The sequence below is a fragment of the Balaenoptera musculus genome, chromosome 9, assembly GCF_009873245.2.
Source record: "Balaenoptera musculus isolate JJ_BM4_2016_0621 chromosome 9, mBalMus1.pri.v3, whole genome shotgun sequence".
NCBI classification, from domain to species: Eukaryota; Metazoa; Chordata; class Mammalia; order Artiodactyla; family Balaenopteridae; genus Balaenoptera; species Balaenoptera musculus.
In genome coordinates, this window is record NC_045793.1 from 38,988,295 (window position 1) to 39,015,095 (window position 26,801).

General features: G+C 36.6%; 1 protein-coding gene across 4 annotated transcripts in view; it reads left to right on the plus strand.

The window, feature by feature from the left end:
- IMMP2L (inner mitochondrial membrane peptidase subunit 2) overlaps positions 1 to 26,801 on the plus strand; it is a 901,263-nt gene that overhangs the window by 348,054 nt on the left and 526,408 nt on the right. The window lies entirely within an intron of this gene.

Genomic DNA, 26,801 nt, shown 5'->3' on the forward strand with positions numbered 1-26,801 from the left:
TTTACTTCAGTGTTGAACAAATACTAAAGGTAGAAGGAGAACAATAGTCAGTTCATTAGATGTTTATTGAATAGCTGCAAGGGGTAAGTCCCTGTGTTAGCCACCGAGGGACTACAAAGCTGCCAAGGTCTGGTGTCTGCTCTAAGGAGCTCACAGTCTGGCATGTGTGTGCAGGAGGAGCTGTGCCCCGGGGCAGGGGTGGAGTGACAGTGCTGTGGGAACTTCCTGCCGTCTGACCAGCCCAGGGCATACCTGCTGAATCCCAAAGAGCAGCTGTGAGTTTGTAAGTAATTCGGCCTCTTGAGTACTGAGTTAAAAATGGACTGACATGAGAGAGGAGAGAAATTTTAAGAAATCAATAGTATTTTTAAAACATATGTGACATAGTCTTGAAGACTTAAAGTCAGTTAATGGATAGGGTACGGTTTAAATAATGGGAAGCTGACCCACAGTAAGGCCAAAGTAAGTGTCGAAGTAATAGGTACAAACAAGTGCTATCAAAAGGGATCAAAATTATGCTGTCTACAGATACTATTGCTTATCTCATCTAGAATCTCTTAACTAGGTTTACCAGTCAACATATTTACTGAAGAGATTCCCTACTGATCTCTAAGTCATTGCCCAAGAAGAAGTGAGTTCTTCTTTTCCTAATCTAGCCCCAGCTCTCTAGTCAAGATCTCTGGTTGTTGAGGACTTCCCGTGCACAGAACTGTATTTAACACCCCTCTTCTCTTTCATCTCAAATAATCACTCTTGAGAATTCTAAAACCTAGGTGAAATAAAAACTATTCTTTTCTTTAAAAAAGGTTGCAGATGTGTGCTCAAGGTTTAATTCTGCCTTTTTTTTTTTTTTTAAAGAAATTCACGTTCTTTTTATTTATTTATTTATGACTGTGTTGAGTCTTCGTTTCTGTGCGAGGGCTTTCTCCAGTTGCGGCAAGTGGGGACCACTCCTCATCGCGGTGCGCGGGCCTCTCACCATCGCGGCCTCTCTTGTTGCGGAGCACAGGCTCCAGACGCGCAGGCTCAGTAATTGTGGCTCACGAGCCCAGCTGCTCCGCGGCACGCGGGATCCTCCCAGACCAGGGCTCGAACCCGCGTCCCCCGCATTGGCAGGCAGATTCCCAACCACTGCGCCACCAGGGAAGCCCCTTAATTCTGCTTTTAAGAACATTTCTAGGTCTTTCATTGCAAATCTTTATCACACTTTTCCATTAGACATAAATTTGCTCAATTTTATTTTTACTAGGCCTTTAAATTTGTTGATCTGTTTACTCGTTCTTACCTCCCTCATTCCTGGAGTGGGAGAAAGGCACTTGAACTCAGATTGAAAAGCAAAGCTTCCTCCTGTGTTCTTCATCTGTCACTCTGATTCTTACCAACTTCCTTTTGTATTTTAATTTCTTCCCTTTAATCTTGAAACAGGCTAAATCCTTCAAAAACGAAAAGAAAAAAAAAAAGGAGGAAATTCCTTATACATATTTCCCCTCGCACTTTTCCTTTTTCTTTCTACCTCCATCTTTAAATAGCTGTTCTCACTCACCATCTCTGTGCATTTCCTATTAATACTCCATCCACTGCCCAAACCATCGGCTCTACTGCAGGAGAGCTTGCTAAGGCTGATGTGGACTTCAGGTTGCCAAACTCAGCCTCTCCTTATGTACTTGGTCACTGCCCCATCTACCTGGTCAGCCATCCCTTCTTAAATTCCTCCCTTGCCTCATCAGCTAACACTCCCCTTTTCTTACCTCTGTGACTTGTTTTTGGTCTTAGTTGTTTCTTTTCCCTTTATCCTGCTTAAAAATGTGGCTATTCACTTGAGTTCTGTATTTGATCTTTTCTTTTTTATACTTTGCACTCCCTTGGGCTGTCATCCACTTTTCTTTCATTAAACTGCCCAAATTGACTCTCAAATCCAGTTCAGATTTCTCCTGAGTTCCAGACTCATAGCTCCATCTGGATGGACCAGGCACTTCAAACTTGGAATGTTCCAACCCTTCACTGATTTATATCTGCTGTTAACTAGAACTGAGACTTCTCTCTTTCAAAACAAGCAATTCATGCAATTTTATTAATATGAAATATTTTACATATTAAGTTTTATTGGAGGAAGAAGGGAAGGAATTACGGTTGGTAGCAGTATTAGATTGTTCATTTTGCAGACTAAATACAAAGTTAGGGCACTAGTAAAGCAGGAAACAAAAAATACAATTTTTTAAAAGAAATTTACCTAGGATATTTTAAAAAGTTGTCATAGGAAACAAGGAATTTGGTGCAGTTCCTTATACTTACATCATGGTGTAGTGTTTTTACTTTGCAATATTTGTCTTTGACTTTCAATAATACATAGGGGCATGAGACCTCATGGTATTTTCAAGACTTAAGGTAATTTGATCATGGTTGAATGGTGTTATGAAAGTTCATTGCTGTATTCTGAATTTGTTGGCTTCTGGGTAAGTCTGAGAGAAAATTACTTCTTCTACTTGGTTACATAGTTGATCACCCAAACTCTAGGTGATACCAGACATGAGGTTGCTCTGTGTAAGTGCAACTTGTATTTGTTCCAGTTGTCTTTTGCCAGATCTTGATGAACACAGACTTCCCTGTGGCTACCTCCCTCCTCTGCCTCTGTCGACAATCCCCCTCACCTCCTTATGCTGCACAGTTCCTGGCTCTAGAAAGAGAACCAAGCTGCCCTCTGTTGCAGAATAAATACATTTATCCTTAAACGGCAGTGGAGAACTAGGGTGATGTGATAGGGTGGGGGGATGTGTACAAAAAGAATGTGAAATGTGAAGTGCCTTTTAAAAAAGGTTTTCTTGCTTAGCTCATAGAAGATCAACTATTTTTTGGCCTGACTTCATTTTCTAAAGGCATTCACTAGCCCTGTGACATGTTTAAGGGTAAGAGATACTGGAATCTCCTTATCTTAAGAAACTGGATTGTGCTACTAACCTAAAACACTTGCAAGTGAGGAGGAAGGAATATACAGTTACTTGCCTTTAGGGTGTTTTTTTTTTTTTTTTTTAAATTTATTTTTGGCTGTGTTGGGTCTTCGTTTCTGTGCGAGGGCTTTCTCTAATTGCAGCAAGCGGGTGCCACTCTTCATCGCGGTGCGCGGGCCTCTCACTGTCGTGGGCTCTCTTGTTGCGGAGCACAGGCTCCAGACACGCAGGCTCAGTAGTTGTGGCTCACGGGCCCAGTTGCTCCACAGCATGTGGGATCCTCCCAGACCAGGGCTCGAACCCGTGTCCCCTGCGTTGGCAGGCAGACCCTCAACCACTGCGCCACCAGGGAAGCCCCAGGGTGTTTGTTTTTAAGAGTGCACTACAAGTCAGATCCAGTCAGGGCACTTTGTTTAGAAGTAAAAGTATGCAGGTGGAGTGTGTGTGTGACTGTGTGTGTGTGTGTGTGTGTGTGTGTGTACAGCAGCATTTTACCCTGCTGGAGATTTTAATTGTATTTCTGGAAGTATTCTGTTAGCAAATGTAACTGGGATGTAACGAATGCGTTTTACACGCAGTAATGAAATTTAAATCGCTCTGTGAGGCTAAGTAAAACAGTTACTCTACTTTTGCCTTAGTCTTCTTACCTGCAGTTTGGGGGAGGAATATGGCAAAGAATATTTTTTTAAAAAAGGAATATCATTCAGAATGCAAAATAATACACCGTAAATTATATTAAGTCATTTAACAATATTAAACGGAAAACTTGTAAGCCAGGCTAGCCCTGGAAAAAGTTGTGAGCAAGGCAATATGCCTTTCTTGCTTCTCACCCTTACCGTCTCTACGATGTTCTCTATCTCTCATTTCAGGTATGCTGTGGTCGGTCCATTTCTATTCTTCAAAGCCTGCTCTAGGGAAAAAGGAGTAGCATGATTGATGTTCACTATGTGTCAGCCTTTTGATTAGAAGTTTTACATGTATTTTCATTCAGTTAACTAAGATGACAGTCAAACTTGTGACACCAGCCCTCCTTCCCCAGCTTCAAATTCTAGTTAGTCAAACTGCCTAGTCAAGTTTGTTATGAAATTTATTTACATCACATGATGATACACACAAATACATATGTACCTACCTACCTAGGTAGATTAATGATCCTGTTTTGTGTAAAGAAGTAGTGTTCCCTCAGTGGTAAAGAGTTTAGCTTTTGAAGCCAGACTACTTGAGGAAACCAAGGCTCCGGAGATTGTCACCTGCCCAAGGTCACATATCATTAGTGACATATCTACTAAAAGGATTCAGACCTGCATGTGATTGACTCCAATACCCATTCTTTCAACTCCTTTCAATCACTGCTCTCTACCCTGCTTTTCTGTTTATTCTATTAGTACATGAAAGAGTGAAATATTTCCTAAAATCCTATATTTCTGTTATGTATGTCACATTTTATGCAAAACAAAAATTATTTTCACTTTTGGTGAGTCTAAAAGTACATTTGATGATAAATAAAGAAGCTCTGTAGTTAGAATTTGGTAATATGGTGATGCTAGATTTAACTTTACACTGGAGCCTGAAGGTCTAGTAGAATCAGAGAAAACCTTGTTTTTCTTAGATGTCATTGTTTACCTTGAGCATGAAAAATAGAGCAAGTTGTTAGAAAGCTTAAAGGAATAAAAAATAATAACCATCATGCTGCCCTGGAAGTAAAAGGAAATGATAAAGCATATACCTACAAGCTCAGTGATCAGTGATTTTAGCTATTGGCTAGACATTTAATTTACGTAAAAAATGGTGTGAGATGATGCTTTAAAACATATCTGCAGACAGTTTTTGTGTCGTTATTTATTTTGATATACTGACAACTGGCCACTTTAATTTTCACTTGTAATACAACTGAAATTATCTCATGAACGTATATATCAGCACCCCTCGCCCCACACTGGGTTGTCCTATAAACAAAACCTTATTATACTTGAACAGATATATTAAGGCTAATCTATGATAGCAGTTTGCTTGAATAAGCATTTAGACTGGGAAAGGCATCCTTTCATCTTAAAATGTATAGTGAGTCTTCGCTTCCCCCACCCCCCCCGCAAGCCCGTCTCTTCTCCATCACTGGGCTGGGTTGGAGGTGGAGAAATCACCTTAAGCCAAGTCAGTGCAAGATCATAAAAGGTATGAAGAATGGCAATTCTATGAAACTTCACTGTATTAAAAATGTCATCCTTATTCTCTTACCTTATCTTTGCCCTAGTTCTTTGCTGAAGGATGCCATCATTTCTTTGATATTTGTAGGGTTTAGGAGAATGTGGACCAATACATCTTTCTTCTTCTGATTACTTTCTGTATGTGGGTTCTCAGTGATAGGAAAGTTAGAGAGTCCATGAGTAGAGTGTAGACTCAGTGATAGGAAAGTTAGAGAGTCCATGAGTAGAGTGTAGAAACATTAAAGGAAAGCTGTTGAGAAAATAATTCTGCTATATTTATTAAGCAATAGTGTGGTTTTCCTGGTCATTAATGTTGAGCTAATTTCCTTTCTGGCAGGCCCTTGCAGTATTTCATTTTTTTCATTAAAAAGGTGGGCTCTGTGAAAGCATTGATGTCTTTCAATAGTTAAAATCGATGCAGAGGACTCTCAGGTCTCTGGGACCACAGAGGCAAAGTTTCTGCTTTTGAGACAGGTTTCTCTTCTCTTTTTATCCCCCTTGAGATAAGCCTTGATTTTGAGATAAGCCTTTAGAGCTTTGATTAGAGAAATGGCCACAATAAAATGTGAATTTTCTCATGTTTTTTCAAGTAGCACACTTGAGTTTATGGTGCATATAGACTACGTACTAGAGCTCTCTCCCCTTTGCTGCTTGAGGGCAATTTTCTCTCCACGGTACTCTTAGTCAGTGTGACTAGGATAGCTGGCTGATGTTTGTAGGAAGCACTACTCTTAAGTTTACTGGTGAAGGACTTCTCGCTGGTTTGTACTGGATTCTCTTCAGTGGAACTGTTGATCTCTCTTTTCCATCTTGTGCATACCTGCCCGCTCCTCCCCCAGTCAGTGTGTCAAAGTGCTTTGTCAATAGCATGGTACTATATAAATATAAAGTCAGAATGGTGCTTGAACACGAGAAACTTTTGTAAGCTGTTTTCATAGGTCTGGTCTTACTTGAAGTTAGCCAGTTGGAATGAGGTTCTTGGCTTAAAAATAGGTTTAAAAATCACAAATCTTCCTATTAAATGAGTAGCAATTATTCTACAGGATTAATAACTAAAGTACAAGCTAGTGTGAGTAATGCCCAAAGTCTCCCTCTTTTAGGGGATGTCAGAAATGCCAAGTTTGTCAAGTGGCCACTCTCTGCGCCCTTTCCCATCACTCACACGTGCCCGACTCTCCATTACACCAGGAGATTGACCCCTAGCTCCTCCCAGGACCAAATAGTTTCTTCCCTTGAGCTACAGGAACCAGCCACTTAAGGCAGATCCTGCGGGTGAGCACCATGAATTGACCTGAAATGTGGAATACCACCTTTATTTGAAGCCTTTATTAAAACAGCAACAGAAAATTTAAGTCACACACGTAACCGAGGCTGAGCAAGAGTAGTAGAAGCTGTCAGGGGAGGAGAAGCACGGGCTGCGACTTGTGTTCCCCAGAGGGACCTTGCCCAGCAGGCCCCAGCCCTTCCTAATGTAGCTTCTCCTTCTCTGACAGGTGTACATCAACCTGGTCTCCTTCATCTCTCACCCCCTTAAAAAATATTTTAATTTTTCCTTTTCAATGCAATATCAACATAGAGGTAAACCGTATTCTGACTTGGCAGTATAGTGAAGTAGTTAAGACCCCAGACTCTGCCTGCATTTGCTTCCCAGATCTGTAGTTACTGATGAAGTGATTTTGGACAGATGATTCAAGATCTCTGTGCTTCAGTTGCTTCCTCTGTAAATAACCCTCGTGAGCCTTATAAAGAGAGTTGGGTAAGTTAGTATTTGTAAATCTCTTTAAAACAATATCTGCCATATGATAAGCTATTTTTAAGTGTTTGCTATTATCATTGATGATTTAAATATAATCCTGAAAGAAGTCTAAGGCACTCTCTTCTGTCCTATTGAATACAGCATTCAATCATTCATTCAACAAATATTTATTAAGAGCATACTATGCGCTAGGCGTGTTAGTCTGTCTCATTCCCAGTAGGCTTCATACTATGAGTATGACCCGAACCTAATTATATTATAGCAGTCTGAATTTCTGTCCTAATACTGCATTTGAAATCTAAGAGTGCAGATGGTTTTTATTCACACTCTTAAAGGTAAAGTGCATAATTTGGGCTTGGGTAGTATTGGTCTGAATGCCTGGGAGCTCTTGCTAAGTGACAGGATCATATTCAGCTGATACTAATAGGGAGACCCTGGTGGCCCTATAGCCTCAGGCAGCAAAACTTCCCCCTCGTCTGTGTAGTTACTCTGCTGCCAGAGACTCGCTGATGAGTTAAGGGCTAAGACTCCCTTTAACCAGCAAAGAAAGGACCTAGTTTCCTTGGGACCCACAGGCTGTTGGAACAGCCCCACCTTACTCCCCTTCTCTTACATCATTTTATGTCATACATCACATGTGTGCAGTGGTCTCCAACAACATTATTGTTTACTTGTATTTTTCCCACACTTCTTTGAGGTTTTTTTTTCCTGTATAAAAGTGTACACATTTAGGGGAAAAATAGAGCCTACTACTAATTCTACTCCCAGAGATAAGTGGACTAATTTATACTCTACTGGGGAGACAAGAAGGTACTAAAACTGAAAAAAAGGGTAGAATTACAGAAAATTGTAAGGGGAGATTTCCAAAAAACATATGTGGCCTCTTCCCAGTGTTGCCTCGGTCTGACCCTGTCCTTGATACATGAATCCCAGGGGTTCTCGAAGAACTGGGCAGTAAGAACCATTCTTAGGTTATATATTGAAATTGATTTCCTCATCAACCTGCCTGATAAAAGCTGAGATATGGTCCTGGGTGCTTAAAACAATAGAGTGGAATGATACTAGGATATACAGTGGGCAGAAGAGAGGAACAATGAAGGCCTAAGTAGGCATGAGGGAATGAGTAGTCCCATGGCTGTGACTTCAGCTGTGGTGACAGTCGTGTGTCAGAAGCATATACACTGGCATCACTGTGTGATGTTTTCTTTAAAAAAAGATACTTGTACCCTTTCTTTGCGTCATGGATTCCTTTGGTGGGAATCTTCTATAGCCTATAGACCCCTTCTCAGAATAAATTTTTAAATGAATAAAATATACAGGATTACAAGGGAAACCAGTTGTATGTATAGAATACATTTATCAAAATCTTTTAAAATTTGTTATGTACTATATATGTGCTTCTTCATAAATGTATTAAATGATGTGATCTAACATTTAGTGTAAAAATGATTATAATTTCAAGGTGGTGTTGAAAGGAAAAAATTACTTCAAGATATGTAGGTGACCAAGTCACAGGAATTGCTAATATGACTGTGGTGGTGTTTTTTTTGTTTTTCCATACATTCACAATAGGATGAAATGCTAACTTGGAGGGTGAGGTTAGCAAAAATAAAGATGTATTTTTTTTCTGCCCAGGTTTACAAATATCCCTGGATTCTATGTGTGGACCCCTGGGTCCATGAGCCCCAGGTTGGGAACTCCTGTTTAGAAGCAGCACTGAAGGCAGTACTGCCAGAGTGAGGGGTATTAACATTAGATACTATGAAGACAGTGGAAAATTCTGTTTGTTGATAGGCTTTATGATAAAGGAAACTTGTCCTCCATTTTGGATTTTTTGTTTTTTAAATCAAAGGTGTATGATTTTTTAATAAGATTTTCTTCAAACTTCAAGGGCCTTTTCATTTTCCGTATTAGTACCTTGACTTACCTGTAAAATTTATAGAACCATATGATCTTTTTAACGTAAACATTGAATATGTAATATTGTAATAAGAGATAATTTAGAATTGTATTTTTTTCTTTCTAGGATTGTATTTTTCTATTCTGACACACGCATATATGTGTGTGTATATATATATATATATATATATATGTAGTTCTCATTATAGTTTTTAGATTAAAGTGTATTCCCCTACATTTCAAAAAACTAGGCAAGCTAATCACTCATTTCTGTTGATACTTATGCTATTTAATCTAAAATGTTTAGAACTATTGAAATAAATATTTGAATGAGCAAAGTCATTGGACAGTAATGCAAAGGGATGTGGCAATCAGTTGACTCTAATTTCCTTGCTATTCTTTTCATTAGGTTATAGAAACTGAAATTTTCTATTCTTGTTCTGGCCCCCAAGAATACACATAAAGTGAGTTTTCAGTTTCACTAGTTGCTGTTTACTTATATGTTGATTTTAATATATTTTTGTGTTTAATTGCTAACTTCTTTTAGAAATAAATCCTTGGAGGTAATGTGCCAAAAAGCTCTAGAGTTTTGAAATTTTGTTGTCACTTTTAGATCTTCATTCCTCCTGCCTCCTGACATCCAGACTGACTTCTCCCGGTTTATTTTATTTCCAGTTGCTAAATGCAATGAACATAGTCAGAAGGCAAAGGCCTGTGAGTTATGAGTGATTGCTTTTTTGTATTAACAGTGCCTATGGAGGGTCTCATTAACACGCACAGCATGGGGAATTTTTGGAGCTACCACACAGAGCTCAAAAAACCCAACTGCAAAGCAGACTTGATTGTTTATGCCTCAGCATTTTTATTTGGAGCTTTAAAGGATGTTAACAAAACTACTTGGGGCAGGTGGAATGCCATATGGCACAGGGACTGGACCACCGCCATAGCTGTAGAGATTTATTGAAGCTTCTCCTTCTAGTGGGAGCGATATGAGTCCTTGGACTGTTGCCATTCAGTGATGACATTCATGTACAGATCGGCAATAAAGCTACTTAAAAGACAGCAAACCAGCAACCATCTAGAAAGAGACTTCTCATTTTAATATATACTCATTGATAGGGCCTGAAAAAGAGCATCTTTGTTAACACTGTCTTTACTGGATTCAAACCTTTTTTTTTTTCACATATTGACACATTTAAAAAATTTTATACAGATACTATTGTGGGGTAATTGGGGTGGTGGTGGGAGATACAGATGTACTGGTTTCCTATATACTAACTGAATACTCCTAAATTCAGATTTTATGTCACACACACACACACACACACACACACACACACACACACACACACATCTATGGATAGTTCTGAATGGTGGCATAGCCATTAAGAGGCAGTGTCTGGGGCCTGCTGGGGTAACACCAAAAGTCACACTACTCTTTGAGTTCTACCATTAGCACAGCAACCTTCCTCACCAAAGTGTGTTTATGCCTTCCTTGAGGCAGGGTGGAAAGAATTGCCTTTGCAGTACTGCTTGCGACAAGTGCGTCTCGTGGTCTCTGTAGTAAGACCAGAAGCTCTAGAGAAGGAGAGGGCGGGGAAGCTTTTTCAGTGCTTGAGAGAGTGAATGGATTATATCCTTGTTTAACAGAATTTGGAGAAATTGAATATTTGTTACTATGTCACTGACTTCAAATTATCAATACATATGTACTATAGAATACTGTACATAATTCACGTTATGTAATATAGTTTTTTATAAATGGAGGCTGTCATTTTATGTGGAAATTGACACTGCAAATAATTTAAAGTAAAGATTAAACATAGAAGAACATTTACTTATTGACTCCTTTTTCACTATTTTTTTCCCCCATTTCTCTTTGATTCCTAATGCAGAATTATAATTTCTCTCAGGAATACCCCAGAGTACTCTTTGATTCTTCATGGATGCTTGTATACCTATAATAAGGAGTGAACCAAACATATGAAGAAAAATTCTTTCATTGGATATAAAATATAAGAACTTCCATTCATGGGCACTTACCATTTTCATAAATAAGCTACACCCCTTATGGTTTCCCTATTATTGTGACAACACTGCAAACTGGGTGCTGTTATTTCCATTTTATAAATGCAGAAAATGAGACCAAGAGAAATCAAGTAACCTCCTCAAATTCTCACGGGCATGCTATTAAGAGGCAGAACTGGCTTTTAAAAAACCATTATCACTTGAACTCCAGAGTCCATCTTCTTTCCTTTATGTCTAAAATTCTGTCTTTTGTTTCATGGCAAATATTTCATAGGGATTTGCAATTTCCTGATTCAGGCACTTTGCTCTTTTGAGTTAAAAGACCCACAATGATCTCCAAATATGCCCCATAGAAGGAAGTGCTCTTTTAACAACAGCAACCAAAACTTAGAAATGAGAGGTCATGCTAATGAGAAACAAGACACAATATAGCTGTTGAGGAAAGTGCCAACACAACTTCTGGCTAAGTCTGAGAATATAGCTTCTGCTTGTCCCAGTTAAGCTTTGAATGCATATGTAGTCATTTCCCTTTATAACTCTCTGTGGACAGAGTTTGCAGTATCAGATGTGAGATGATAGAAGTGGCTCCCAGTAAAGTGAAGCCTAGGAAGCTATGGCCTAAAATATAAACTCTTTTTAAAAAACTTGTTTCCTTACTGAGCTTGCCAATTTCCATAATTAGTCAGAGGCAATTAAGTACTTTAATTAGTTTGATCTTTATGGAATTTCCAGCATATTTTTGTTTTGTAATCAGAACTAAATTCGAGTATATGACTAATATCCCTTATAAAGTCTTATGTTAACATGCATTAAAATGGTTTACTTCCATTCCAGGTTGGAAATATTTTATTGGCATAATTTTCACATGCATTTCACAAAAACACAGTGTTTATACATTATTACTTATTTGGAATATCACATCATCCATCTGCAGGCAGCATGGGGTTAAGCAGAACATAATGGCTTTTCTTCATTTTTTAGTTTAGATGCAGCCACAAAATAAACATTTAAGATGCATTTATTAATACTTAATGTCAGCATTTAATATAAATGATCATTTAAATTTCTGTTATAAAATAATAGTGAATATAAAAGTTTATGTAATCTAGCAAGGCACCAGTTTAAGAGAGAACTGCCAATCTATGTTTGTAAGATTTAGCATTCAAATCATGGTACAAATTAAGGTTGATTTGATTAATGAATTGCTGACTTCCAAATTTAAATTTACATAAGCACTTGAGAGAATCCAAACTATTTGGAAACTATCCTGAGTTATCTTATTTTTCTTGTACTTGTCTCTGCTTCTAGGTCCATTGTGTTTATCTATTGGGTCAGGATTTTTTTTTTTCCTTTCTTATTTGTGCCTAAATCCATTCTTAAAATGATGACTGTCCTCAACTCACAACACACTCTCACCTCTACCCTCCAATCCCAGCTATTTTCTCTGAGGAGCACGATTGATTTTTGTTTTAAGTTTTCATATCCCCTTAAGTCATTTTCTTAACTAATTCATCACTGGGGATACTTTATGCTCTATTTCCTAATTATAATTTTTCAAACTTATTATTTTCCTTTTTTTCCTTTTCAATTGATAAATCAACTGACAAATCAACTGACAAACTCTATCTTGAGTCCAAGATGACTGCTTTCTTGAGTTTTCAAAGAATGTGAGGATTCCTTTCAGTGGAATCTATCACAGAGGGTGGGGGGACTGGACTCAGGTGCAGCCTGCCTCCTCTGTGATTGAATCATGTTGAGGCCTTGGGACAGCCTCTGACTTCCTTAGATCTAATAGGATCAAAAAAATGTAAACACCTGGTGGTAGTAGAACTAGAAAACAAACAGTGGATTTAGTTCCATTAGTGCTATTAGCTTGGTAAACCGGAATTCTGTCCCAGAGTTCCTTTGAGCACTCTGAGTCCTGAAAACAAAAAGGTGATGGGCACCTAAACAGAACTGACTATACTGAGAATGGGACTCGGAAGGAAAAAAATAAGATTCTGTATTATATATTTCAGTTCTATACTCATTCCCTCTTCTGCCACTTAGGGGAAAGAAGTTTAAAAATCTCCTTTTTTTATGCTTATTTCTTTTCTTGAAGTAAGAAATGACTGTGTGTATTGAAAAGTTTAGTCTTAAAGCTTTTGAATCCAAAGAGTTGTGTTCAATACTTGTTCTATATGTAAGTAAGGTTTGAGCATATCTAAAGTGACAGATTAGCTAGTTACAAAATTTATAGCTATAGGTTTTAGCTGTTAGAGGTAATCAACAGCATGGAAGCAACGATAAGAAGCCCTCAGTGTACTTTATTCTTGTGTTAGCTTTTATCATGCTATTGAAAAGCGTTAAGGGCAATTCTTTGTTATTGTTTGTGGCATGCAACTAGATTAAATAATGCTGGTCATTTGTTTAGGATTATATAAAACCTTTGCATTTATCCCAGTATCCACTTTCAAAATTGGAAAGTTCAACAGTGTGTTTTAGGGCAACAGAGCCTTCCTTTGTGCCTCTTACTAGTCATCTGGGTTTGGATTCATTGTCGTGCTGCCAAATATTAGCTGTGTATGTTGGGCCACAGCCTATGAATCAAGCTGGGGGCACCCATAGGATGTGTGTATTAGTTCCTCCATATCTCTTTTCCAAGCCATTACCTATTTCAGCAATTCAAGGGGCTCAAATACATGATTCACTCCTTTCTCTAATCTATTTATTGAGCACTTATGATATGTCAGGGAGTATGTAGAGGATTGTACGTATATAACAATGAACAGGACAGGCAAGATCCCAGTTCACAGAGGTTACATTCTATTATCCGAACATAAATAAGAAAGTATCAGCATAGTGATAGGGTGACAAAGGTACAAGACTATTCGTGAGAAGCATGTTTATAGTATGTGGTTAGGGGAACTGTTATCCATTCCTACTTTGGAAAATCACATGAAGATATTGCTTTACTTATTCTCCAGCAAATCACAGCAGGGGAAATTGGGCTCAGTGATCTTAAGACATTCTTATTATGTGGATCTCAAACATATGTGCAGATTGTTTACTGGCAATGAAAATAGTATGGTAATAAGGAAATCAGGTAATGTATACTCCTAATTATAGTTAAACAGGTCTACATGTAGTGATAATAATGGTAAGCTAATATAGTCATAATTGTATGATAGAAAAATAGTATAGAAATAATGGTATAATATTTGGTGGTTGTGAAATCTAAGTATCATTTTATTTTTTCAGTAGCATCAACTAAGCACTATAATATTTTTTTTGGTATGCTGGATTTAAATTTAAAGAATAGCATTTTTTCTATCGTGTAAACGTCGTAAGAACCTAATAAACAGTATGTCAAAATTCTTCCTAATTTATAAAATGAAGCACGTATCTTAAATGGAGCAGCCAGAATGAAAAAGTAGAGGTTTTGTCAATATGTATGCATAATTGAATTGAAAGTAATTAGTACATTCATTTCAGCACAATTTTATTATTTGGTTCTGTGATTCATGGGAAAGATGCTTGCTGGTTCTTGGGAGTATGTGGATGTCTGCTAGCTAGTTGGAAATAGTAATATGAAAAGCACTTAGCATACTCAATCACATACTATGTCCCTCTCATGGTATTAGGTGCTTTCTTGTTTCATTTGATCATCAGTAGGACCCCATTTTTACAATAAAAGAAAGTGAAGGTCCAGGCAAATACACGTAGGGAATGGAAGCTAGGATTCAACTTCCTGCCCTCTGATTCCAAGTACCTTGTAGGCCCTTTCCACTCTTTGTAACAGGAAACCCCATCTTCCTGTCATATTTGATGTACCCACATGTAAATAAAAGAAATCTCACAGGTACTTAACTTTCAGTGAATATTTTATGGCAAAAACTAATCTAGGTAAATTACATTTATGGGTCATCTCCACAGGTCCTTGTAACAATGATTTTAGTTACTTCATGGACTAAAGGATCTACAATTAGTGCATAGCAACATTAACTGATCTTCAGTTTTATATTCTCTCTGTTACTGTATTTGACATCTACACCTTTTAAATTTGGAGATGTGGAAAGACAGAAAGTAATAATTAACAGAAGGGCGAAGAAAAGAGGATAAATTTTCAAAACGTAGGGCAGTTTGAAATTCAGTAATTAAACCAGGTTTTTGTTGTAGTAACAAACCTTTCCCTGACCATTTTCTTATGAATTTTTCATGGGGTACTTTGAAGATTCAACATTTTTCCTATTATTATTTTCATCCACATTCATCAGTGAACTTGAGGCTGGATAGTCATCAAATGAAGTGCATATTCTGGATGAAAAGAATTGTATGAATAAAGGAAAAGATATTAAGGGGACACATTCTTACTTGCTCTCTAATTTTCACTATGTGTAGAAAATAAACTATATTAAACAATATTCCGTAACTAGAAGAGAATCACTGAGAAGCCATAGGCAATAAGATTGTCCACACAATGGATCATTTTTTTTTCTTTATGATTTAAGTGATTTTATATTATTTTTAAGCAGCATATTTTAATTTTCATGAATTAGCAAAAGGTGGGAGTATGATGCTTTTTTGTCCATCAACATTTGTGGGTAGAATTACAATATGCTGTAGACTCAACAAATGACATCCATATGACAAAACTCAATCTTCTGATCCTTCTTTTCATATATAACGCATATATGACCCTTCAACAGTGAAAGATACTTTTTGATTGTAATGAGGCAAATACATTTCTTCTGTTGACTTGTGTAGAAATATATTTCCCACTATAAAGTAAAATACTCTGCTTTTCATAAAAGAAAAAAAATATATTTCTTACACTGAAAAATATTCCACCTCTTATTTAAATGATTTTGTGCATTTTTGTTGTTAAAGTTCCATGCTGCAGATCTGTATTGCATTTCTTCAGATAATTTCTGATATTATGAATCATGTGATCCCTAATGGAGTATGTACTTTTGCATAAACAAATTATAGATTCCTCTTCACAGGGAACCTAGGATGGTCTATACATATTTCTTTCCTACCCACCCCTATGTTGTATTATTACTCAAAAGCATATATATAGTACAACTTAGGAATTAAAAGAGTAGACAGTCTAGTTAAACTTTAGTGAGTTTACGATCTATGCATCAGGGAAAGAAACTTCTGTGAAATGATTTGAAGTAACTGTTACGTAATACAGTTCAGATACCTCAAAAAAATAAAACTCAAATGCATAAATTCTGAGAATAATGCAGTGATGATCATTATGTGAGGGAAAGGTTCCCAGAAAGTGCTTGATTTTGCTATTTATTCCGCACCCTTCGCACTACACTTTTTTGGGGCTTTGCATTACACTTTTTTGGGGCTTTGCATTACACTTTTTGGGGGCTTATTTCTCATATAAATTTTTCTTCGGTATACAATTTTACAGTTTTTTAAAAAAATTTTTACTTGAAAAAAGTTTTTATGGCCAATAATTTTTAAGACAAAAATTTCCCTTTCTAAGTTGTTAATGATTTTTAAAGAGATTTAATTTAGATATAATTTACATATCATAGTCTATTTACTGTGTACAATTCAATGGTTTTTAGTATATTCACAGTATGTGCAACCATCACTAGAGTTTGTATTAGAATATTTTCATCACCTGAGAAAAGAAACCCAGGACCTGTTTGCTTTTACCTCCACCCTCTTTCCCTCATCCCTCCCACCCCAGCCCTAAACAACCACATATTTTTTTTTTCTATGTAGAATCCTCTGTTTCAGATATTTTATATGTATGGAATCACATAAATTGTGGTATTTTGTGATTGGCTTATTTCACTTAGCATAATGTCCTTTAGGTTCATTCATGTTGTAGTATATGTCAAAATTTCCTTCCTTTATATGACCGAATAATATTTCATTATACGGATTTTACACATTTTGCTTATTCATTGAGCTGTTGACATACATTGGGTTGTTTTCACATTTTGACTGTTATGAATAATGCTGCTATGTTGATGTGTAAGTTTTTGTATGGAAATATGTTTTCTACTCTCTTGTGTATATACCTAACAATGGGATTCCTGGGTCCATGGTAACTCTCTATTTAATTATTCGAGGAACTGTTTTCCAAAGCAGCTGCACCATTTTACATTCCCACCAGCGTTGTATGAGTCTTCCAATGTCTCCATGTTATGGACTGAATATTTATATGCCCCAAAAGTCATATGATGAAGCCTTAACTTCCCATGTGATGGTGTTTAGAAATGGGGCCTTTGGGAGGTAATTAGGGTTAGATGAGGTCATGAGGGTGTAGTCTTCATAAGTGCCCTTATAAGAAGTGATCAGTACTCTTATAAGAAGAAAACCAGGTAAGGAATGATTAGTGCTCTTATAAGAAGATATGCCAGAGAGCTTGCTCCACCTCTCTCTGGATCCATGCACCAAGAAAAGGCTGTGTGAGCACACAGCAAGAAGAGAGCTTTCACGGGAAGCCTAATTGGCCCTCACCTTGTTCTTGGATTTCACATGCTCCAGAACTGTGAGAAATAAATTTCTCTCATTTAAGCCTCTTAGTCTATGGTATTCTGTTATGGCAACCCAAGCTGACTAATACACTCCATATTCTGGTCAACAGTTGTTATTATCTTCTTGATTATAGCAATCCTAGTAGGTATAAAGTGGTACCACCTTGTGGTTTTGATTTACATTTCCCTGATGACTAACTGGTGCTGAGCATTTTTTTTATGTGTATTGATTGGTCATTTGTATACCTTCCTTGGAGAAGTGTTAAACCAATGAACACTTAAACCAATTTTTAATTGGGTTATTTGTCTGTTTATTATTGAGTTGTAAGAATTCATTATATATTCTGAATGAAGAGTTGTAAAAGTTATTTATATATTCTGGGCCAATTTCATTCTTTTGCTTGTAACTATCCAGTTATCCTAGTACCATTTGCTAAAAAGACTGTTCTTTTCCCATTGGATCATCTTGGCACCTTTGTCAAAAATCAATTGACCATGGGCAGATATGTGGGTTTATTTCTGTACTCTCAATTCCATTAATATGTCTGTCCTTGTGCAAGTACCACACTGTCTTGACTACCACTGCTTTATAGTAAGTTTGAAATCAAGAAGTAGGAGTCCTCCTACTTTGTTTTTTGTTTTCAATACTGTTTTGATTATTCTGGGTCCCTTGTGATTCCATATGAATTTTAGAATCAGCTTCTCATTTTCTACAAAGAAATGTTTGTTTTCTGTTGGGAATTGCATTGCATCTGTGTATCATTTTGGATAGTATTTCCATCTTAACAACGTTAAGGCCTCTGAACAATATATAGGTATATTCCCATTTATTTTGATCTTTGATTGCTTTCAACAATGTTTTGTAGTTTTTAGAGTACATGTTTTGCACTTTTGTTAAATTTATTCCTCTGTATTTTGTTCTTTTTGGTACTACTGTAGATGGAATTGTTTTCTTAATTTCTTTTTGGATGGTTCATTGCAAGTGTGTAGAAATACAATTGACTTTTGTATATTGATCTTGTATCCTGCAACCTTACAGAACTTCTTTATTCTAAAAGTTTTTCAATGGATTCTTTAAGATTTTCTATATACAAGATTATGTCATCTGTGAATAGTTACTTTTACTTCTTCCTTTCTAATCTGAATGCCTTTTATTTCTTTTTCATGCCTAATTGTCCTACTAGAACCTCTAGTACAATATTGAATAGAAGTAGCAAGAGCATATATCTGTGTCTTGTTCCTGATCTTAGAGGGATCTTTTTAGAGGGAAAGCATTCAGTTTTCACCATTAGGTATGATTTTTCACTGTGGGTTTTTCATAGATGCCCTTTATCAGGTTGAGGAAGTTCACATTTCTTCCTAGTGCTTTTTGGTGGTGGTGGTGGTTGTTTTACCATGAAAAGGGTATTGAATTTTGTCAAAGGCTTTGTCTGTGTATGCTGAGATAATCATGATTTTTGTTTTTTCTTATTTTGGTTTGAGTTATTACATTAACTGATTTTCAAGATGTTGAGCCAATCTAGTATCCCTGAGATAAATTCCCTTTGGTTATGGTGTATAAATATTTCTATATGTTGCTGCATTTAGTTTGCTGGCATTTTGTTGCTATGTTTGCATCTATATTCATAAGAGACATTTGTGTTTTTCTTGTGATATTTTTGTCTGGTTATGGCATCAGGGAAATACTGGCCTTATAGAATGAGTTAGGATGTGTTCCCTCCTTTAATACTTTGGAAGAGTTTTTGAATACATGGTATTAATTGTTTATATGTTTGTAAAATTTAATGGAAAAGCCATCTAGACCTGTGCTTTTCTTTGTGGACAGGTTTTTTTTTTAACTATTTTAATTTCTTCATTTGTTATACAATTTATATTGCATATTACTTATTGAGACAGTTTGAGTAGTTTTTGTCTTTCTAGGAATTTTTCCATTTCATCTAAGTTATCTAATATGTTGCAATACAACTGTTCATAGTTTTTCTTCATAATCTTCTTTATTTCTGTAGGGTCAGTAGTAATGTCACCTCTTTCATTTCTGATTCTAGTAATTTGAATCTTCTCTCTCTTTTTCTTTTTTTTGAAAAGGGTAAATTTTGCTCTGTAAATTATGCCTTCATAAAGTAAAAACAAAAACTATTGTTTTACCTATTTTTTTCATTTAATCTTGTAAAGAAAAACTCTATTTCATCTGCTACTCTCTACTATTACTACACTCACAACACTTCTGACACAAGATGTGTGGGTTTAATCTCATACTGTCCTATTCTCTGATACCAGCTGGGTGTCCTACAATTCAATTCCATTCTGACACTATCTACCTGGAGTTAGTGTCAGATCCTACAAGTTAAAAGTTCCACAAGACTGCCCTCACTTCAGAAGCCAATCACAAGTCCCGGGTTGTCACCTGTGCTTCTGACCAACCAGCTATATACATTGGGCTTCCCACTACTCCCTCCTCAGGTCTGATAATTTGCTAGAATGACTCACAGAACTCAGGGAAACAAGTACTTATGTTTACCAGTTTATTATATAATAAAGGATACAAATGAATACAGATTAAAGAGTTACATATGGCCAGGTCTGGAAGGTTCCTGAGTGCAGGAGCTTCCGTCCCTGTGGAGTTGGGTGTGCCTCCTAACCACCCACCCACCTCCTGGCATGTGGCTGTGTTCACTGACTCAGAAGCTCTCTGGACCCAGAGTTCAGGGCTTTTTATGGAGGCTTCATCAAATAGACATGACTGATTTTTAACTCAGTTTCCAGTCCTCTCCCCTCTGCAGAGTTCTAAGCTTCTAACCATGGCTTGGTCTTTCCAGTGCCCAGCCTCCATCCTGAAGCTATCGCTGAGCCCACCAAGAGTCACCTAATTGGAACAAAGATGCTCCTATTACCCAAGAAATCCCAATGGATTGGGAGCTCTGTATCAGGAACTGGGATCAAAGGCCAAATGGTAGAATGAAAGATGCTCCTGACACATTTTATCATCTAGGAAATTACAAAGATTTTAGGAGCTCTGACCAGGAGCTGGGGACAAAGACCATATCAGCACTTTAGGATAGATAATCTTATTTTCTTCATTTCAGAGAGGAAGAAATCAAAATGTGGAAAACTTAAGGGCTCACCCTGATTGCTAGGGGAAAGGCAGGATCTTTTTCATTCAGGCTGAGTTTTGTTTAATCTTTATCTCTTCTGGATGAAAATTGAATTTTAAGTTTAACTTTTTAAATTCAAAATTGTGAAAGCTTTTAATTCCTATTGCTTAAGGTAAAATTTTCAGGCTCTTAAATATGAGTGGTGGCTTCAAACACACTTTTTTGTGCCATAAGCCAGACATATTAGTGTTAACTCAGCTTCCTGGGAGCTGACCTACAGCCATTTCTTGGGCTATTCTGACTCCTCTCTTTGAGTAGGTGAGGGAAGTTTGTAATTAGCATGGGAGGGGGATAGGTACGCACTTCAGGGTTTTCTCTTGAACGTAGCTAAGTCAGGATGGGGGAAGTGTTGGCTGCTTCAGTAAAACCTTTTCCTTGACCTTCTACGAGCCCTCACAGTGAATGAGTTGTATGTGGAAGCAAGAAGTTACTAGTGTGCTAGTTAATCCCAACTGGCCTGCACAGAGTTGGAAAACAGCATCAGGAGGACTCCAAAATTAAGGCAGTAGTTTCTTCTGACTTTATTTCTGGTAGATTAAAAAAAAAAACAAAAAACACTTTTCAGTTTAATAGAGCTCATTATTTGCTTTTATAAAATGTGAAGGCTCCTTAAGGCAATGAGAAGCTATTAAGTGCCTACTGTATGCTTAGTATTTGTTGGCTTTTTATTCTCTATTGGAAAGTCCAGCCCACTTAGAGGAATTCTTTTAATGTTAAACTTTATATATGTATACCTCTCCTGCTTTTCATATTTCTCTCTGAACATTTATTGCATTGATTCCAAAACATCTTTCAGATTCTTTCCCAGCAATTTAAATTTGTGCATCTGTGCGAAGAAGAGATTATGTTTGTTGCCATGCACATGCTTTATGGGGCTATGTTCTTTTTTTCAATAATTCTTTTACCAGAGTCGATATGAGGCCGGTTAATAGTTTTTCATACGGTAATAGAATTCTCTGAAGCAGAGAGAATGTAATTGTGAAATTTAAAAATACGCAAACAAGGGCCAAAAGATTTAGGCTGTGTATTTTCTGTAAGCACTGTGAACTTTGAAACTGGCAATATGTTTTTGTGTTGGGTGAGGTAATAGCTTCAAAAATATTATGTACAATAAAAATATAGATTATGGCTCTAGGCAGTGTGTGTGTGTACCTGTGTGTGTGCATGGTAATATGCCTTGAATCAGGAATCAGAAGACTAGGTTTTGTCACTCATCAGCTGTAGGAAGCCATTAATCCCTGTTTGCCTCAGTTTTCTAATTCCTGATACCTGCCTCACCTCATTTTTAACTGTGCAATGAGATTTACTATGTGAAAGGACTGGAAACTGTAGAGTTGTTAAACTGTGAAATAGTATTGTTATAAGTCCATGTGTTTATAGCCAGTTCACTGTTGATTGTAGTATAATTTTAATGAGACTGAGGCCAGGGTCCCAAGATTTTAAAAAAATCTTACATGAATGTGTGTATGTGTCTATAACTTTTCTTTATGATATGAGGCAGGTAGAGAAAATTGAAGGATGATATTCCACACAGATCGATGCCCAGGGGAGGTTCATTTTGTGAGAAGTGTTGATGTTTAGAATTCATTTTAAGAGATGTTTAAAGTTACAAGTAAGCTTTGTTACATTAATATATTTAACTTCAGTGTAAGTTAGATCTTTTTAGAAAAGTTTGAAATTTTAGGTTTGTTTATTTTTGGAGATGAGAAGATCATGAAATGCTAAAACAGAGAAAGGCTGATTACTGCTTGTGGTTCTCTTAAAAGTTAAAACAATCTTAGAAGCTCTGTTTGTCATAGTTTGTCTCCATTTTCTTGATAGATATTCTCTGTAATCAATAAATCTTAAAGTCTTCTTACTCCCATTTAATATAAAGATTACATTTCAATCCTGGCTTGTTCTTCTGATAGTACGATAAACATCCCAGGAGGCACACTGTATCTGCTATTCTGCTAGGGATTGAAAGTTACACTGTTACACCTGAAATTCATTCATTCTTGCCCTCTGATAGGGCACATACAGAGTGTAGTTCACTATTTACCAACCCTGAGAAAAAGAATTACTGTGTATATCCTCAAACCATTGTGGTCACCGATGGTTCAAGCCATGTATAAAAATCACAGACTTTATCTGCGGTGCTTTTTTTCTGTCGTGCAGACACAGACTTACCATTTGCAGCATCTTTAGAAAGTTTACTAAGTAAGTCATAATCAATGTGTAAGAGAATGAGTGTAAGAGACAAAAGTCTGGACGAGTAATTCAGTGCTTTAGGTGACCTCAATTTACTTCTTGCAACAGCAATGTTTTCTCCCTTGTGAGCATTTGTACTCAATCCTTTGTATATTATTATAGGATATTATTCAAACTCTTCTGTAGAAATTGTTAATAATAGGCATGACAGTGTGCCCCTGATAGTATGTATGTTGTAGCACTTGATCCACATTGCTTCCATGGCAGGTATGTCCCATGTACTGTACAAATATTAGCTCATTTAATCTCATAATAACCATATGATGTGTTTATTATTATTTTACAGATGAGGAAACTAAGGCAAAGAGGTGTTGTATTAACTTTTCACACAGGTAGCAGAGCTACATTGTAAACTCTCTAAAGTCCAAGCTCTTAACTACTATTCTATGTTCCTTTCTGGTCAATTCATCAAATCATTCGTTAAGTTAAATGATACTTAGAAAATATGAGTTATCCTACATGTCACCAATGGGGAAATTAGACCATGGGGCGTACCAGCCAACAATTGTGAGTGTTTGTAGCTAGTAGAGTGTCTGCCCATGTGGGAGAGAGAGATGATGGCACCTTTCCAGTTTCTCAGTTTAAATTTTGTTTGGAATATTTCTTGTGGGGGGTGGAGATGTTAGTCTTGCCGTTCTTTCTCTGATTAAGTAGCTTGAGGAGTGAGAGAGCTGGCTGAATCCTGCCTTGATTCGACTAGATACCAGGCACTATTCTGACCATATGACACATAATGGAGATTAATACAATGTCAGAGCAGTTTACAGCCTAGTGGTGAGCACTGTGGCCTTTGGCAAGTTAATTTGTCGTGTGGATATAAGACTCTAGGTCTATAAAATGAAGGGATTATTTTGCTCATATTTTGTAATGTATAATACTTCTTAATTGTCAGTTAAATATAACATGATTAAATACAATAAAAATTAAGTGAGCATATTCCTACCTGATGTAACACTAATGCATCTCAGTTAGATACTAGATTGTTTTTTGTTTTGTCTTTCCTTCTCGAATCAGTTATTAATTTTGTGTGTTAATATGTAAATTTTTATTCATGTAGAAAAGTTGGTTTAGAAATGTCTTTCAAAAAGTCATTTTGTAAAAAATTAATCAGAAAAATGTACTATTTGACAAATAGACTTGTATTTTATCTAAAGAGAGAAGAAGTTTTCAGCTGCCATTATCTAATTATGAATAAATTCTGAAAAAGAAACTTCAATTATTAAAAATCCCCTTTCTCTGACTACAGCAATTTGGTAGTGATGTTAATGCTCTGAGAGAAAGCTCTACTTTCTAGGAGATTAGGATCTCCTGGGGCTTTTATGACTGAAACTCTCAGTTATTCTCTGCTGGAATTCTTACTGACTTCATGTATTGTTCATTTGTCTGTAGCATATGGTGCAGTAACAGTTCCTTAGCAGGTTACATTTCCCTCTTAGCCATATAGAGAAGAGTAGTTCTATTGTTTACATAGATTATCGCACAGTGGTTTTTCCAACACTTTACCATGCATTCTCTGCCATTTTGTCAACTTCAAGTTGATTTTTATTAATTTAATGGTATGTTGCCTTTAAAAAATACTCCACATACAACTCCACATTGAAGAAATGTTGATAGAGATAAGAAATTGCCTCCTAGAGTGTTTCAATTTGTAGATTAAATTTAATATGGATCTGATATCAGTACTAAATAAAGCTGTGAAGTTTCATTTCTTCTTTTTCCAGAGAGCTTGAAGTTGAGCGGATTCTGCTTAGGAACCAGCACCATGATGCTACTTGTATTACAGAAGTCCCTTACATTTTATACCGTTTAGCAAGCAGATTTAGCAAGTGACATACATGATTTCTTTATCTTCAAAACAGTCTCAGCAATGCTTGTGTTCAGAATATTGAAGAAATTCTTCTGGGCATACATTACTTTCTTGATTGAGATTAATACTGGTTTCTATTAAACCAGAAAAGAAATTACTGAATGCCTGTGCCCTTTTTCATCAAGCCCATGATATTCACTCATTCTTTCCTTCAAGTTACTGATTCCATGTTCTGTTTCCCACCCCTAACCTTACTTTATTCATTGGCCCTTATCTTTTAATTCTTGATATAATATATTTGTTAGTTACATTTCTATCTGCCTTTAGTGGAAGCTACCTGAAGTGTTTGTTGTTGTTGCTGTTGTTTTTGGGAGCAGCAGGATCATAAAGGAAAAGGAAAAATGTTCATGTTGCTTCTTGTCTAAAGAGCATCTTAAGACATGTGCTAAGCAAATCCCAGCTTGATCAGGAAACTGGTAAGTTTCCTTCAGGATTTTAGGCACTTTTCCCCTCAGATTCCTTTATTATAAACTATATGACTATAGTCTTTAAACATTCAATGTTATGCAACGTACTTATCATAAATGTTTGGCTGATCATGTTCTTTCGAGGCAGAAGAATCTTGAACCTTGGGAATGGAAGCAAGAAAGGCTGAAATTATTCATGCTCTGCAGGTTGTCTCTTTATGGTTCTCTCTGCCTCTCTGGACATTAAAGGCAAATATTTAAATAGTTGTTGTGATATGTATAAAATTAAGAGAGTTGAGTATTTCCCTTGAGTTCAGTGATTCCCAACATTGATTTTATGTTATCCTATGAGTTTCAAATAGTTGTGAGGTAGTACAGTATTGAAAATGTCTGGTGGGAAAATTTAATACATGGTAATTTTAAATATAAATGTATGTCGTATGGTACTCTCACTCTCTCCCTCTCTCCCTCTCTCCTCCCCTCCTTCTCTCCCTCCCTCCCTCTCTGCTCCTTCCTCTCTCCCTCAGTGTACGTGTATGTTTCTGTCTGTCTGTCTGTCCATCAGTCTGTCTATCTGTCTTGTAGGCATATTTTTCTGTTCAGAAAAGGATTGTTGCAGTGCTTGTGAAAAAAGTTGATTTCATTCACTGCTGGATACTTAGAAAAGTTTTGGATTTTTATACTGATTCCTGGAAGTAAAAATGGACCTATGAAATACAGATGCATATCAAACACATGCTCAGAGCTTTTCTCTTGCTCTCTGAGCAACCAGAACTTTTCTGAATAGCCTGATTATAAGATAAAATCACTGTCTTTTAGTACATTATGATCATGTGTCTGAAGCTTTGTTTTTCTGTTTTAAGAATCTTTCCAAGTACAAGAAAACAGATGAAGGTGAAATGATACCATTGGTGAACAGGAGCTAGGAATGCAGTGATGGGAAACCTCAGACCCTGTTATTTGTTGATTTATTGATTGAAGTATAGTTGATTTACAATATTAGTTTCAGGTGTATAACATAGTGATTCAATACTTTTATAGATTATATTCTGTTTGAAGTTATTATAAAATATTGGCTATATTCCCTGTGCTTTACAAGGATATACTTGTAGCTTATTTATTTTATACATAGTAGTTTGTACCTCTGAATGCCCTAACCTTATCCTGCCCCTCCCCACTACACCTCTTTGCACTGGTAACCACTAGTTTGTTCTCTATTTCTGCGAGTCTTTTTCTGTTTTGTTATATTCACTAGTTTGTTATATGTTTTAGATTTCACAAATAAGTGATGGCATACAGTACTTGTCTTTCTTTGCTTAACTTATTTCACTAAGCATAATACCCTCCGGGTCCATCCATGTTGTTTCAGAATGCAAGATTTCATTCTTCATATGGCTGAATAGTATTCCATTGTATATATATCTTACCTCTTCTTTATCCATCTGTCTGTTGACAGACACCTAGGTTGCTTCCATATTTTGGCTGCTGTAAGTCTTGCTGCTATGAACATTGGGGTGCATGTATCTTTTCCAATTAAGTGTTTTCATTTTCTTTGGATATATACCCAGGAGTGGAATTGCTGGATCAAGTGGTAGTTCTATTATCAGTTTTTTGAGGAACCTCCATACTGTTTTCCATAGTTCAGAACTTGTTATTTAGACATGTCAGTTAGTGGGTAGGTTTGTAGGATTGTCCTTGCTGGAGCTATCCTGTCTACATTCTCTACTTTTTTGTCTATTTCCAGTGCTATCAATTTCTTCTGGAAATGGGTGCCCTGGGCTGTAGTTCTTAAAATGTACTCG